Here is a 15,428-nt window from a genome sequence, read left to right on the forward strand (position 1 = left end):
AAGTGTGGTATACCCCAGTAAACAATAACTGTGGTTTTGCCATCCCACGATAAAAAATCTCTATTATTCAGCTTTTGGTAGTTTTTTCCGTAAAGAAAAACAGTAGTGTCTCCAGACTGTTGTGACACAAAAATATATCTGTTGAAAATAGTCTTGAGTAGGCCCGACATCCCAGTGTGGTTTCACAGTTCCACGGGTCAAATCGCTGTACTATCCAGTTTTGGGCCTTTGGTATCTAAAAAAAAAGCAGTTTGAGTGTGTCGCTCACTGTTCAGCCGCAAATATCTCTATTTAAAAAGTGTGGTATACCCCAGTAAACAATAACTGTGGTTTTGCCATCCCACGGTAAAAAATCTCTATTATTCAGCTTTTGGTAGTTTTTTCCGTAAAGAAAAACAATAGTGTCTCCTGACTGTTGTGACACAAAAATATATGTGTTGAAAATAGTCTTGTGTAGGCCCGACATCCCAGTGTGGTTTCGCAGTTCCACGGGTCAAATCGCTGTACTATCCAGTTTTGGGCCTTTGGTATCTAAAAAAAAAGCAGTTTGAGTGTGTCGCTCACTGTTCAGCCGCAAATATCTCTATTTAAAAAAGGGTGGTATATCCCAGTAAACAAAAACTGTGGTTTTGCCATCCCACGGTAAAAAATCTCTATTATTCAGCTTTTGGTAGTTTTTTCCGTAAAGAAAAACAATAGTGTCTCCTGACTGTTGTGACACAAAAATATATGTGTTGAAAATAGTCTTGTGTAGGCCCGACATCCCAGTGTGGTTTCGCAGTTCCACGGGTCAAATCGCTGTACTATCCAGTTTTGGTCGTTTGGTATCTAAAAAAAAAGCAGTTTGAGTGTGTCGCTCACTGTTCAGCCGCAAATATCTCTATTTAAAAAAGTGTGGTATACCCCAGTAAACAGTAACTGTGGTTTTGCCATCCCACGGTAAAAAATCTCTATTATTCAGCTTTTGGTATTTTTTTCCGTAAAGAAAAACAGTAGTGTCTCCTGACTGTTGTGACACAAAAATATATGTGTTGAAAATATTCTTGTGTAGGCCCGACATCCCAGTGTGGTTTCGCAGTTCCACGGGTCAAATCGCTGTACTATCCAGTTTTGGGCCTTTGGTATCTAAAAAAAAAGCAGTTTGAGTGTGTCGCTCACTGTTCAGCCGCAAATATCTCTATTTAAAAAAGTGTGGTATACCCCAGTAAACAATAACTGTGGTTTTGTCATCCCACGGTAAAAAATCTCTATTATTCAGCTTTTGATAGTTTTTTCCGTAAAGAAAAACAATAGTGTCTCCTGACTGTTGTGACCCAAAAATGTATGTGTTGAAAATAGTCTTGTGTAGGCCCGACATCCCAGTGTGGTTTCGCAGTACCACGGGTCAAATCGCTGTACTTTCCAGTTTTGGACCTTTGGTATCTAAAAAAAAAGCAGTTTGAGTGTGTCGCTCACTGTTCAGCCGCAAATATCTCTATTTAAAAAAGTGTGGTATACCCCAGTAAACAATAACTGTGGTTTTGCCATCCCACGGTAAAAAATCTCTATTATTCAGCTTTTGGTAGTTTTTTTCCGTAAAGAAAAACAGTAGTGTCTCCAGACTGTTGTGACACAAAAATATATCTGTTGAAAATAGTCTTGAGTAGGCCCGACATCCCAGTGTGGTTTCGCAGTTCCACAGGTCAAATTGCTGTACTATCCAGTTTTGGGCCTTTGATATCTAAAAAAAGAAGCAGTTTGAGTGTGTCGCTCACTGTTCAGCCGCAAATATCTCTATTTACAAAAGTGTGGTATACCCCAGTAAACAATAACTGTGGTTTTGCCATCCCACGGTAAAAAATCTCTATTATTCAGCTTTTGGTGTGTGTCCTGACTGTTGTGACACAAAAATATATGTGTTGAAAATAGTCTTGTGTAGGCCCGACATCCCAGTGTGGTTTCGCAGTTCCACGGGTCAAATCGCTTTACTATCCAGTTTTGGGCCTTTGATATCTAAAAAAAAAAGCAGTTTGAGTGTGTCGTTCACTGTTCAGCCGCAAATATCTCTATTTAAAAAAGTGTGGTATACCCCAGTAAACAATAACTGTGGTTTTGCCATCCCACGGTAAAAAATCTCTATTATTCAGCTTTTGGTGTGTGTCCTGACTGTTGTGACACAAAAATATATGTGTTGAAAATAGTCTTGTGTAGGCCCGACATCCCAGTGTGGTTTCGCAGTTCCACGGGTCAAATCGCTGTACTATCCAGTTTTGGGCCTTTGGTATCTAAAAAAAAAGCAGTTTGAGTGTGTCGCTCACTGTTCAGCCGCAAATATCTCTATTTAAAAAAGTGTGGTATACCCCAGTAAACAATAACTGTGGTTTTGCCATCCCACGATAAAAAATCTCTATTATTCAGCTTTTGGTAGTTTTTTCCGTAAAGAAAAACAGTAGTGTCTCCAGACTGTTGTGACACAAAAATATATCTGTTGAAAATAGTCTTGAGTAGGCCCGACATCCCAGTGTGGTTTCACAGTTCCACGGGTCAAATCGCTGTACTATCCAGTTTTGGGCCTTTGGTATCTAAAAAAAAAGCAGTTTGAGTGTGTCGCTCACTGTTCAGCCGCAAATATCTCTATTTAAAAAGTGTGGTATACCCCAGTAAACAATAACTGTGGTTTTGCCATCCCACGGTAAAAAATCTCTATTATTCAGCTTTTGGTAGTTTTTTCCGTAAAGAAAAACAATAGTGTCTCCTGACTGTTGTGACACAAAAATATATGTGTTGAAAATAGTCTTGTGTAGGCCCGACATCCCAGTGTGGTTTCGCAGTTCCACGGGTCAAATCGCTGTACTATCCAGTTTTGGGCCTTTGGTAACTAAAAAAAAAGCAGTTTGAGTGTGTCGCTCACTGTTCAGCCGCAAATATCTCTATTTAAAAAAGGGTGGTATATCCCAGTAAACAAAAACTGTGGTTTTGCCATCCCACGGTAAAAAATCTCTATTATTCAGCTTTTGGTAGTTTTTTCCGTAAAGAAAAACAATAGTGTCTCCTGACTGTTGTGACACAAAAATATATGTGTTGAAAATAGTCTTGTGTAGGCCCGACATCCCAGTGTGGTTTCGCAGTTCCACGGGTCAAATCGCTGTACTATCCAGTTTTGGTCCTTTGGTATCTAAAAAAAAAGCAGTTTGAGTGTGTCGCTCACTGTTCAGCCGCAAATATCTCTATTTAAAAAAGTGTGGTATACCCCAGTAAACAGTAACTGTGGTTTTGCCATCCCACGGTAAAAAATCTCTATTATTCAGCTTTTGGTATTTTTTTCCGTAAAGAAAAACAGTAGTGTCTCCTGACTGTTGTGACACAAAAATATATGTGTTGAAAATATTCTTGTGTAGGCCCGACATCCCAGTGTGGTTTCGCAGTTCCACGGGTCAAATCGATGTACTATCCAGTTTTGGGCCTTTGGTATCTAAAAAAAAAGCAGTTTGAGTGTGTCGCTCACTGTTCAGCCGCAAATATCTCTATTTAAAAAAGTGTGGTATACCCCAGTAAACAATAACTGTGGTTTTGTCATCCCACGGTAAAAAATCTCTATTATTCAGCTTTTGATAGTTTTTTCCGTAAAGAAAAACAGTAGTGTCTCCTGACTGTTGTAACACAAAAATATATCTGTTGAAAATAGTCTTGAGTAGGCCCGACATCCCAGTGTGGTTTCGCAGTTCCACAGGTCAAATTGCTGTACTATCCAGTTTTGGGCCTTTGATATCTAACAAAAAAAGCAGTTTGAGTGTGTCGCTCACTGTTCAGCCGCAAATATCTCTATTTAAAAAAGTGTGGTAAACCCCAGTAAACAATAACTGTGGTTTTGCCATCCCACGGTAAAAAATCTCTATTATTCAGCTTTTGGTGTGTGTCCTGACTGTTGTGACACAAAAATATATGTGTTGAAAATAGTCTTGTGTAGGCCCGACATCCCAGTGTGGTTTCGCAGTTCCACGGGTCAAATCGCTGTACTATCCAGTTTTGGGCCTTTGGTATCTAAAAAAAAAGCAGTTTGAGTGTGTCGCTCACTGTTCAGCCGCAAATATCTCTATTTAAAAAAGTGTGGTATACCCCAGTAAACAATAACTGTGGTTTTGCCATCCCACGGTAAAAAATCTCTATTATTCAGCTTTTGGTAGTTTTTTTCTGTAAAGAAAAACAGTAGTGTCTCCAGACTGTTGTGACACAAAAATATATCTGTTGAAAATAGTCTTGAGTAGGCCCGACATCCCAGTGTGGTTTCGCAGTTCCACAGGTCAAATTGCTGTACTATCCAGTTTTGGGCCTTTGATATCTAAAAAAAGAAGCAGTTTGAGTGTGTCGCTCACTGTTCAGCCGCAAATATCTCTATTTAAAAAAGTGTGGTATACCCCAGTAAACAATAACTGTGGTTTTGCCATCCCACGGTAAAAAATCTCTATTATTCAGCTTTTGGTGTGTGTCCTGACTGTTGTGACACAAAAATATATGTGTTGAAAATAGTCTTGTGTAGGCCCGACATCCCAGTGTGGTTTCGCAGTTCCACGGGTCAAATCGCTGTACTATCCAGTTTTGGGCCTTTGATATCTAAAAAAAAAAGCAGTTTGAGTGTGTCGCTCACTGTTCAGCCGCAAATATCTCTATTTAAAAAGTGTGGTATACCCCAGTAAACAATAACTGTGGTTTTGCCATCCCACGGTAAAAAATCTCTATTATTCAGCTTTTGGTAGTTTTTTCCGTAAAGAAAAACAATAGTGTCTCCTGACTGTTGTGACACAAAAATATATGTGTTGAAAAGAGTCTTGTGTAGGCCCGACATCCCAGTGTGGTTTCGCAGTTCCACGGGTCAAATCGCTGTACTATCCAGTTTTGGGCCTTTGGTATCTAAAAAAAAAGCAGTTTGAGTGTGTCGCTCACTGTTCAGCCGCAAATATCTCTATTTAAAAAAGGGTGGTATATCCCAGTAAACAAAAACTGTGGTTTTGCCATCCCACGGTAAAAAATCTCTATTATTCAGCTTTTGGTAGTTTTTTCCGTAAAGAAAAACAATAGTGTCTCCTGACTGTTGTGACACAAAAATATATGTGTTGAAAATAGTCTTGTGTAGGCCCGACATCCCAGTGTGGTTTCGCAGTTCCACGGGTCAAATCGCTGTACTATCCAGTTTTGGTCCTTTGGTATCTAAAAAAAAAGCAGTTTGAGTGTGTCGCTCACTGTTCAGCCGCAAATATCTCTATTTAAAAAAGTGTGGTATACCCCAGTAAACAGTAACTGTGGTTTTGCCATCCCACGGTAAAAAATCTCTATTATTCAGCTTTTGGTATTTTTTTCCGTAAAGAAAAACAGTAGTGTCTCCTGACTGTTGTGACACAAAAATATATCTGTTGAAAATAGTCTTGAGTAGGCCCGACATCCCAGTGTGGTTTCGCAGTTCCACAGGTCAAATTGCTGTACTATCCAGTTTTGGGCCTTTGATATCTAACAAAAAAAGCAGTTTGAGTGTGTCGCTCACTGTTCAGCCGCAAATATCTCTATTTAAAAAAGTGTGGTAAACCCCAGTAAACAATAACTGTGGTTTTGCCATCCCACGGTAAAAAATCTCTATTATTCAGCTTTTGGTGTGTGTCCTGACTGTTGTGACACAAAAATATATGTGTTGAAAATAGTCTTGTGTAGGCCCGACATCCCAGTGTGGTTTTGCAGTTCCACGGGTCAAATCGCTGTACTATCCAGTTTTTGGCCTTTGGTATCTAAAAAAAAAGCAGTTTGAGTGTGTCGCTCACTGTTCAGCCGCAAATATCTCTATTTAAAAAAGTGTGGTATACCCCAGTAAACAATAACTGTGGTTTTGCCATCCCACGATAAAAAATCTCTATTATTCAGCTTTTGGTAGTTTTTTCCGTAAAGAAAAACAGTAGTGTCTCCAGACTGTTGTGACACAAAAATATATCTGTTGAAAATAGTCTTGAGTAGGCCCGACATCCCAGTGTGGTTTCGCAGTTCCACGGGTCAAATCGCTGTACTATCCAGTTTTGGGCCTTTGGTATCTAAAAAAAAAGCAGTTTGAGTGTGTCGCTCACTGTTCAGCTGCAAATATCTCTATTTAAAAAAGTGTGGTATACCCCAGTAAACAATAACTGTGGTTTTGTCATCCCACGGTAAAAAATCTCTATTATTCAGCTTTTGGTAGTTTTTTCCGTAAAGAAAAACAGTAGTGTCTCCTGACTGTTGTGACACAAAAATATATGTGTTGAAAATAGTCTTGTGTAGGCCCGACATCCCAGTGTGGTTTCGCAGTACCACGTGTCAAATCGCTGTACTATCCAGTTTTGGGCCTTTGGTATCTAAAAAAAATGCAGTTTGAGTGTGTCGCTCACTGTTCAGCCGCAAATATCTCTATTTAAAAAAGTGTGGTATACCCCAGTAAACAATAACTGTGGTTTTGCCATCCCACGGTAAAAAATCTCTATTATTCAGCTTTTGGTAGTTTTTTTCCGTAAAGAAAAACAGTAGTGTCTCCAGACTGTTGTGACACAAAAATATATCTGTTGAAAATAGTCTTGAGTAGGCCCGACATCCCAGTGTGGTTTCGCAGTTCCACAGGTCAAATCGCTGTACTATCCAGTTTTGGGCCTTTGATATCTAAAAAAAAAAAGCAGTTTGAGTGTGTCGCTCACTGTTCAGCCGCAAATATCTCTATTTAAAAAAGTGTGGTATACCCCAGTAAACAATAACTGTGGTTTTGCCATCCCACGGTAAAAAATCTCTATTATTCAGCTTTTGGTGTGTGTCCTGACTGTTGTGACACAAAAATATATGTGTTGAAAATAGTCTTGTGTAGGCCCGACATCCCAGTGTGGTTTCGCAGTTCCACGGGTCAAATCGCTGTACTATCCAGTTTTGGGCCTTTGATATCTAAAAAAAAAGCAGTTTGAGTGTGTCGCTTACTGTTCAGCCGCAAATATCTCTATTTAAAAAAGTGTGGTATACCTCAGTAAACAATAACTGTGGTTTTGCCATCCCACGGTAAAAAATCTCTATTATTCAGCTTTTGGTGTGTGTCCTGACTGTTGTGACACAAAAATATATGTGTTGAAAATAGTCTTGTGTAGGCCCGACATCCCAGTGTGGTTTCGCAGTTCCATGGGTCAAATCGCTGTACTATCCAGTTTTGGGCCTTTGGTATCTAAAAAAAAAGCAGTTTGAGTGTGTCGCTCACTGTTCAGCCGCAAATATCTCTATTTAAAAAAGTGTGGTATACCCCAGTAAACAATAACTGTGGTTTTGCCATCCCACAATAAAAAATCTCTATTATTCAGCTTTTGGTAGTTTTTTCCGTAAAGAAAAACAGTAGTGTCTCCAGACTGTTGTGACACAAAAATATATCTGTTGAAAATAGTCTTGAGTAGGCCCGACATCCCAGTGTGGTTTCGCAGTTCCACGGGTCAAATCGCTGTACTATCCAGTTTTGTGGCCTTTGGTATCTAAAAAAAAGCAGTTTGAGTGTGTCGCTCACTGTTCAGCCGCAAATATCTCTATTTAAAAAGTGTGGTATACCCCAGTAAACAATAACTGTGGTTTTGCCATCCCACGGTAAAAAATCTCTATTATACAGCTTTGGTAGTTTTTTCTGTAAAGAAAAACAGTAGTGTCTCCAGACTGTTGTGACACAAAAATATATCTGTTGAAAATAGTCTTGAGTAGGCCCGACATCCCAGTGTGGTTTCGCAGTTCCACGGGTCAAATCGCTGTACTATTCAGTTTTGGGCCTTTGGTATCTAAAAAAAAAGCAGTTTGAGTGTGTCGCTCACTGTTCAGCTGCAAATATATCTATTTAAAAAAGTGTGGTATACCCCAGTAAACAATAACTGTGGTTTTGCCATCCCACGGTAAAAAATCTCTATTATTCAGCTTTTGTTATTTTTTTCCGTAAAGAAAAACAGTAGTGTTTCCTGACTGTTGTGACACAAAAATATATGTGTTGAAAATAGTCTTGTGTAGGCCCGACATCCCAGTGTGGTTTCGCAGTTCCACGGGTGAAATCGCTGTACTATCCAGTTTTGGGCCTTTGGTATCTAAAAAAAAAGCAGTTTGAGTGTGTCGCTCACTGTTCAGCCGCAAATATCTCTATTTAAAAAAGTGTGGTATACCCCAGTAAACAATAACTGTGGTTTTGCCATCCCACGGTAAAAAATCTCTATTATTCAGCTTTTGGTAGTTTTTTCCGTAAAGAAAAACAATAGTGTCTCCTGACTGTTGTGACACAAAAATATATGTGTTGAAAATAGTCTTGTGTAGGCCCGACATCCCAGTGTGGTTTCGCAGTTCCATGGGTCAAATCGCTGTACTATTCAGTTTTGGGCCTTTGGTATCTAAAAAAAAAGCAGTTTGAGTGTGTCGCTCACTGTTCAGCCGCAAATATATCTATTTAAAAAAGTGTGGTATACCCCAGTAAACAATAACTGTGGTTTTGCCATCCCACGGTAAAAAATCTCTATTGTTCAGCTTTTGTTATTTTTTTCCGTAAAGATAAACAGTAGTGTCTCCTGACTGTTGTGACACAAAAATATATGTGTTGAAAATAGTCTTGTGTAGGCCCGACATCCCAGTGTGGTTTCGCAGTTCCACGGGTCAAATCGCTGTACTATCCAGTTTTGGGCCTTTGGTATCTAAAAAAAAAGCAGTTTGAGTGTGTCGCTCACTGTTCAGACGCAAATATCTCTATTTAAAAAAGTGTGGTATACCCCAGTAAACAATAACTGTGGTTTTGCCATCCCACGGTAAAAAATCTCTACTATTCAGCTTTTGGTATTTTTTTCCGTAAAGAAAAACAGTAGTGTCTCCAGACTGTTGTGACACAAAAATATATCTGTTGAAAATAGTCTTGAGTAGGCCCGACATCCCAGTGTGGTTTCGCAGTTCCACGGGTCAAATCGCTGTACTATCCAGTTTTGGGCCTTTGGTATCTAAAAAAAAGCAGTTTGAGTGTGTCGCTCACTGTTCAGCCACAAATATCTCTATTTAAAAAAGTGTGGTATACCCCAGTAAACAATTACTGTGGTTTTCCTCTTCCACTGTTCCAATCTAATCTTTATTACCCTTTTTCCATTGATAGTTCAAGTGTAAGCTATTTTACTTCATTTACAATGGGCAAGGCGCGTGACAAGGGACGTGGAAGTGGACGTTCTGGTGATGGTTCGTGCAGAGGACGGGGCCGTGGCCATGGTGAAAATGTGCCACAACCAACAGCCACATCTTCTCGCTTCCACTTCTTGACCGAATTACTAGGGAAGCACAGAACAACACCAGTATTGAGAACTGATCAGTGTGAACAGGTTATTAATTGGATAGCAGAAAATACTTCCAGTTACCTGGGCACCACCACCTCCGGTCTGTCTTCCACACGGTCAACTCTTAGTAGCCGTGAGTCTCGACCGCATACTCCTCCTCACCCTGATGCTCCTTCCTCCCACCATGCTGAGTGTCGTCAGACAGCAAGTGATCCCACACTTGGACACTCTGAAGAGCTGTTCACTGGTCCATTTCCATATTTGGGCCCCTCGCATGATACGCTTGAAGTGGTGGAAGAGGAGATCCCATGTTGCGATGCCCAAATATTTGAACAGCCACGGCCACAGGAAGTCGACGTTGGCAATCTGTCTCAAGAGGTGGACTATGACGAGACACAATTGCCAGGAAGTGAGGAGGAGGATCGTGGTGCGAAGTGGAAGAGGAGGAGGTGGTGGATGATCTAGTAACTGACCCAAAGTGGAAGGAGGACATGCAGAGTGAGGCCAGCAGCACACAGGGGGAGGGAGGCAGAGTACCCCAACAGGCAGGAAGAAGCAGTGTGGTGGCCGCAGACAGAAGGCAGGCAACCGTTCCCCGTAAAAACAACACGAGGGACGTTGCCAGTACAAGCGGTAGGTCTTCCAGAGTCTGGAATTTTTTTAAAGACTCTGCTGATAACCCCAAAAAGGCCATATGTTCCACCTGCCATGCCAGTATCAGCAGGGGTGACCAAACTACCAGCCTGACCACCACCAGCTTGATCAGGCACATGGCAGCAAAGCACCCGACTTTGTGTGGCGAAACCCAGGGTCCACGACCAGTGTCAGCGGGTGTCACCACTGCTTCTTCCATTGTTGTGCATGCAATAGAACCCCCTGTTGTGTGTGCAAGGCAATCCCCTGTCCATACTGCATGTAAAGATGCCCCCTCCTCTCAGTCTTCACTTGTTATGGCAGTTTCTCAAGAAACAGCATCAACGTCCACGTCCACGTCCCACCGCAGCGTTCAATTGTCCATATCCCAGACCTTTGAACGAAAGCGGAAATTCGCAGCTAACACCCCACAGGCCACAGTCCTAAATTCACACATTTCACGACTGCTTGCGTTGGAAATGCTGCCTTTTAGGCTGGTGGAGACGGAATCCTTCTGCAATCTTATGGCGGTGGCCATCCCTCGGTTCTCGGTCCCCAGCCGACACTATTTTGCCCGGTGTGCCATCCCCGCACTACACAAGCACGTGTCCTAAAGCATCTGCCGTGCCCTCAACAACGCAGTTACTGGAAGAGTCCACCTGACAACGGACACGTGGACAAGTGCTTGTGGCCAGGGATGGTACATCTCTCTGACGGCACACTGGGTTAACATAGTGGAAGCCGGGACCCAGTCGGACCTTGGGACGGAACAAATCCTCCCCACACCGAGGATTGCGGGCCCTATGTCAGTCAGAGTTGCCCCCACAGTGTACAGCTCCTGCGCATCCTCCTCCTCCTCCTCCTCCTCATGTTCAGCCTCCATCTCAGATATCACTACATCAGTTACAAGCTGGAAGCATTGCAGTACTGCCTCCGCCAAGCGGCAACAGGCTGTGCTGAAACTCATAAGCTTAGGTCATAAACCTCACACTGCTTGTGAGTTGTGGACAGCTGTGAAAGAGCAGGCCGATCTGTGGCTGAGACCGCTGAACCTACATCCCGGCATGGTCGTGTGTGACAATGGCCGTATCCTGGTGGCGGCTCTGAGGCGAGGTGAGATCACACACGTACCATGCCTGGCTCATGTGCTTAACCTCGTGTTTCAGCGGTTTCTTAAATCGTACGACGAGTTGCCAGATCTGCTCATGATATTACGCCGCCTGTCAGCTCATTTTCGCAAGTCGGCTACAGCTTACGCCGCCCTTGCTGTGTTGCAGCAGCGTTTGCAGCTTCCGGCACACCGACTGGTGTGTGATGTCCCCACACGTTGGAACTCTACTCTCCACATGTTGCAAAGGATTTGTGAGCAGAAGAGAGCAGTTGTGGAGTACCAGCTGCAACAAGGCCATCGATATTCAGGTCAGACTCCACACATAAGACCTCAGGAGTGGACCTGGATGTCTGACATATGTACCATCCTGACAAACTTTGAGGAGTCCACCAAGATGGTGAGTGGCGATGACGCCATCATTAGTGTCAGCATCCCACTTGTCTGTCTTTTGCAACGCTCTCTGCAGAGAAATAAAGAGGAGGCATTGCAGCCAGAGTATGATGAGATGGATCAAGAAGCCGTAGCGGGCGATTACACACAGCCCAGCCTCATCTCATCCCAACGTGCATTGGGGGACAATGAGGGAGAGGAGGAGGAGGAGGAGGAGGAGGAAGAACAGGAGCTGCTATCATGCATTGTAGACGGTAGTACCTGTACAAGTGTCATAACGTCGGTTCAGCGTGGGTGGCCTGAGGACAGGGGAGAGGAGGAAGAGGAGGAGGAGGAGAGCATGGTCAGTCGTCAACTTGGTGAGAACACAGAAATCTTGCCCGTTACCAGTCAGGCACGCATGGCTGACTTTATTTTACGCTGCGTTAACTGTGACCCTTGCGTTGTCAAAATGTTGGGTGACAGTCATTACTGGTTGGTGACACTTGTAGACCCCTGCTACAAGGAGAACTTTCACTCTCTTATTCCTGAGGTGGAGAGGTCTACAAAAATGGGGCAGTACCAGAAGGCCCTTGCTGCAGAACTCTTAAAAAAATTCCCATCTGAACACGCTAGCGGCAGAGGTCACAGTTCGTTGCCCAACCAAGGCGTACAGGCGAGAGAGATGCAACTCCAATCCAGCAGAGGCAGGGGAACACTGTCAACATTCTGGGACAGTGTTCTGACACCCGCCCAGCTTACAGGCCCTGAGGCACGGGGTACTCTCACAAGGAGTGGAAAGTTACAAAAGATGGTGAGGGAGTACCTTGCCGACCGTACCAGCGTCCTCCGTGATTCCTCTGTGCCTTTTAATTATTGGGTATCCAAGCTGGACACTTGGAATGAATTCGCTCTGTACGCCTTGGAGGTCCTGGCCTGTCCTGCCGCTAGCGTGTTATCGGAGCGTGTTTTTAGTGCCGCTGGGGGAATTATAACTGATAAGCGCACTCGCCTGTCAACTGATAAGCGCACTCGGCTGTTTTATCTTCTTCTCCTTATCTTCAGCCTCCACCACCACTATACCACCAGGGTGCCAGCCATCCTTATTTTTGGCAGCTTTTGCTTGCAAGGCATAAGCAAATACTATGGTACACCCACTCCCCAATAATGGGACTTATGTTTGTAATATGCTGTACTGCATGGCTCTTGTAAGGGGCATTGCAAGTTGCTCTGTCCTAATTTTTGGCAGCTTTTGCTTGGAAAGCATAAGCAAATACCATGGGACACCCACTCCCCAATAATGGGACTTATGTTTGTAATATGCTGTACTGCATGGCTCTTGTAAGGGTCATTGCAAGTTGCTCCGTCCTAATTTTTGGCAGCTTTTGCTTGGAAAGCATCAGAAAATACTATGGGACACCCACTCCCCAATAATGGGACTTATGTTTGTAATATGCTGTACTGCATGGCTCTTGTAAGGGGCATTGCAAGTTGCTCCGTCCTAATTTTTGGCAGCTTTTGCTTGAAAGGCATAAGCAAATACTATGGGACACCCACTCCCCAATAATGGGACTTATGTTTGTAATATGCTGTACTGCATGGCTCTTGTAAGGGGCATTGCAAGTTGCTCCGTCCTAATTTTTGGCAGCTTTTGCTTGGAAAGCATAAGCAAATGCCATGGGACACCCACTCCCCAATAATGGGACTTATGTTTGTAATATGCTGTACTGCATGGCTCTTGTAAGGGGCATTGCAAGTTGCTCCGTCCTAATTTTTGTCAGCTTTTGCTTGGAAAGCATAAGCAAATACTATGGTACACCCACTCCCTAATAATGGGACTTATGTTTGTAATATGCTGTACTGCATGGCTCTTGTAAGGGGCATTGCAAGTTGCTCCGTCCTAATTTTTGGCAGCTTTTGCTTGCAAGGCATAAGCAAATAAAATGGGACACCCACTCCCCAATAATGGGACTTATGTTTGTAATATGCTGTACTGCATGGCTCTTGTAAGGGGTATTGCAAGTTGCTACGTCCTAATTTTTGGCAGCTTTTGCTTGGAAAGCATAAGCAAATACTATGGGACACCCACTCCCCAATAATGGGACTTATGTTTGTAATATGCTGTACTGCATGGCTCTTGTAAGGGGCATTGCAAGTTGCTCCGTCCTCATTTTTGGCAGCTTTTGCTTGGAAAGCATAAGCAAATACTATGGGACACCCACTCCCCAATAATGGAACTTATGTTTGTAATATGCTATACTGCATGGCTCTTGTAAGGGGCATTGCAAGTTGCTCCGTCCTAATTTTTGGCAGCTTTTGCTTGCAAGGCATAAGCAAATAAAATGGGACACCCACTCCCCAATAATGGGACTTATGTTTGTAATATGCTGTACTGCATGGCTCTTGTAAGGGTCATTGCAAGTTGCTCCGTCCTAATTTTTGGCAGCTTTTGCTTGGAAAGCATCAGAAAATACTATGGGACACCCACTCCCCAATAATGGGACTTATGTTTGTAATATGCTGTACTGCATGGCTCTTGTAAGGGGCATTGCAAGTTGCTCCGTCCTAATTTTTGGCAGCTTTTGCTTGAAAGGCATAAGCAAATACTATGGGACACCCACTCCCCAATAATGGGACTTATGTTTGTAATATGCTGTACTGCATGGCTCTTGTAAGGGGCATTGCAAGTTGCTCCGTCCTAATTTTTGGCAGCTTTTGCTTGGAAAGCATAAGCAAATGCCATGGGACACCCACTCCCCAATAATGGGACTTATGTTTGTAATATGCTGTACTGCATGGCTCTTGTAAGGGGCATTGCAAGTTGCTCCGTCCTAATTTTTGTCAGCTTTTGCTTGGAAAGCATAAGCAAATACTATGGTACACCCACTCCCTAATAATGGGACTTATGTTTGTAATATGCTGTACTGCATGGCTCTTGTAAGGGGCATTGCAAGTTGCTCCGTCCTAATTTTTGGCAGCTTTTGCTTGCAAGGCATAAGCAAATAAAATGGGACACCCACTCCCCAATAATGGGACTTATGTTTGTAATATGCTGTACTGCATGGCTCTTGTAAGGGGTATTGCAAGTTGCTACGTCCTAATTTTTGGCAGCTTTTGCTTGGAAAGCATAAGCAAATACTATGGGACACCCACTCCCCAATAATGGGACTTATGTTTGTAATATGCTGTACTGCATGGCTCTTGTAAGGGGCATTGCAAGTTGCTCCGTCCTCATTTTTGGCAGCTTTTGCTTGGAAAGCATAAGCAAATACTATGGGACACCCACTCCCCAATAATGGGACTTATGTTTGTAATATGCTGTACTGCATGTGACGCGCCCCCTGGGCCGTGTGTACACGTGTGTGGGATACCCGGTGCTGGGTCTCTGGGGTCTGTAGTCTCCGTGGCGGTGACCCGGTCCCGTGGCTCAGGCTGGTCAAACCAGTGGCAGTCTTTATTTGGTTTTGAGGTTAATTGTCCGGCTGCGCCACCCGTGGATTGCGGTCAGGGAGTACCACCGCTGCGAGGCAGACCACTGAGGCTGGTGTTGTGTGCGCAGCAGAGAATGGGATAACTCCCCATGGGAGGAGTATAGCCTCAGGGCAGTGAGTGTGGATGATGGGGGTGATGGTGCACGACTCAGAACGACTCAGAGTCTTTGCAGTGCAGTTCAGGGTCTTTACTGATGATTATAAGGTAGACCCTCGCGGTAGTACTGGCTAGCATAAGAGGCCTGGTCAGTCTGTGAGCAAGCAGGAGTTCCCCTGGCCAGGTGGAGTTGTAGGCCTCCCCGTCTGTCTGCACCCTTCCTGGCTACCTTGCTGTAAGCGGGTAGAAGTAGCCCACGTCCCTGAGTGTACCGTGTAGTGCTCACCCGTATGGCTGGTGACTTGGGGCCTTCTGTTAGCCTCCGCTCCACGATGGCGGTGCTGGTCCCTTGCTTGTGACTGAGCCTCCGGGCTTCTATGGCCAGAGGACCTGAAATCCCCTGCCGGCTGGTTTCTGCTGCTGGATATATAAGT

This window comes from Phyllobates terribilis, unplaced genomic scaffold (assembly GCF_046119375.1).
Source record: "Phyllobates terribilis strain yellow unplaced genomic scaffold, ASM4611937v1 Scaffold_7__3_contigs__length_470593459, whole genome shotgun sequence".
NCBI classification, from domain to species: Eukaryota; Metazoa; Chordata; class Amphibia; order Anura; family Dendrobatidae; genus Phyllobates; species Phyllobates terribilis.